Here is a 1,913-nt window from a genome sequence, read left to right on the forward strand (position 1 = left end):
GATTCTCTGTCTCCCTCTCTCTCTGCCCCTCCCCTGCTCTCCTTGTCTCTCTCAAAATAAATGAACTTTAAAAAATATATAAAAACATACTTTTAAAAATTTTATTTATTTAGAGACAGTGGGGGAGAGAGGCAGAGGGAGAGAGAGGGAATCTCAAGCAGGTTCTGCATTGAGCCCAATGTGGGGCTCAGTGTGGGGCTCAATTTCACAGTCTTGAGATTATGACCTGAGCCAGAGTCAAGGGTCTGACACTTAACCATCTGAGCCACCCAGGTGCCCCTAAAAAGCACAGTTTTTAATCCCAGTTCAAAGTACAGATTGATATTTTTAGAATAATTTTCTCCCACTCTCTTATTTTTGAAATCCTGTGGCTACACAAAAGACTTAGAAACAAGACTTTGGATATACATAAAAGAAGGTAAACATGTACACATGTAAATCACCAACAAAAGTAAGGAAATATCCTACAAAAGAACAGTGGCTGAGGATTGCCATGTCACTTTTTCCAATAGTCGTGTTAGAACGCAAAAGCAAAGAACAATTTCTATGCTTTTTTTTTTAATGCTGGTAACAATCCCGTGGAAACAATTTTAAGGTTGTAAAGTCTTAAATGTGTAGTACTTTTTAAAAATGTACCGCTGAAAAATATTGATATCATAGAACCATCTATTTTAAGTGGTTCAAAAATTCCATTTTGGTGGAACATATAGATGATGATCAGATGGCTTTCCTATAGCTCTAATTATGTGAAATAATTTTAGTGAAGAATATGCTGGGGTTGTGATGACCCCACCATCCAAAACGTGTGATGAAATATTATGAAAATAGAATCTGATCATTCACTATTGTTTGAATGCCTAATCTTGAGCTAATGCAGACATCTGTTCATCCTATGGAACTGGGCGGAGAAAGCTTTGACTCTCCAGTGTCAAATCAACGGATTTGTATGGCACGAGAAATGTATGTATTTTCTACAGAATCCAGGAAAAAAATGCATCCCTTGCCCTGATGAGCTCCACCATGAGAATCCAGTGCCCATCCTGGGAAACCAGGTCATCGTCTCTGAAATGAGCATCCAAGGCTTTCTCAGCTATGCATATTCTGAGCCAGCTCTGACACTGCCAAGGTCAAGAGTAAACAGTCTTTCTGATCCTTCTGTGTCTGGCAAACCTCTTCATGCACGATCTTAGTGTCTGCACATCCTCAAATAAAGACCGTCTGTCGCCATTGCAACCAGAAGGCATTTGCTTGACTATATCCTACATACCGAGAATCTTTTTTTCTAGATCATCTATTTTAACCCAAGATGCTCCTCATTCTTTCACTTTTAGCTTGTCTTCCAGTTTCTCTGCTTTGAATTATCGAATGTCGTCATCAAATAGTTTTGGGTTCATCTTCAGGGAGAATTTTATCACAATTTCTATCAAACAATATATTCTCTTGTTCCAATGTACCTTTAAATTGGAGCACAAGGGTAGAAACCTGATGGGAAGTATTTTTGCTGCATTGTCGCTGGTTAAACTCAGATTCTGGGTTTACAGTTGTTTTCTTTCAGCACTTGGAAAATGTTGTTTCACCTACTTCTGGCCTCCATGGTTCCTGATGAGAAGTCCACTGTCACTTGAATTAGTTTTCTGTTACTGCTACGATATCCTTTTTCTCTTGCTGCTCCAGGATTATTCTTCATCTTTTGTAGTTCTCAGAAGTTTGATTATTATCTGTCTTAGACTGCATATCTCCGTGTTTATCTTGCTGGCATTTTCTTAGATTCTTGAATCTGAAGATGTATGTCTTTAGTCAAATTTGGAGACACCTTTGAGTACTATGATACTCTGGATTTTTATTTGACTCCTGTGGTTCAACAGGCTTCTTCTGACATCGCTCTGGTGGGAGGAGCAAGTTCACCACTGAGT

Source organism: Suricata suricatta, chromosome 17 (genome assembly GCF_006229205.1).
Source record: "Suricata suricatta isolate VVHF042 chromosome 17, meerkat_22Aug2017_6uvM2_HiC, whole genome shotgun sequence".
Classification (NCBI taxonomy): domain Eukaryota; kingdom Metazoa; phylum Chordata; class Mammalia; order Carnivora; family Herpestidae; genus Suricata; species Suricata suricatta.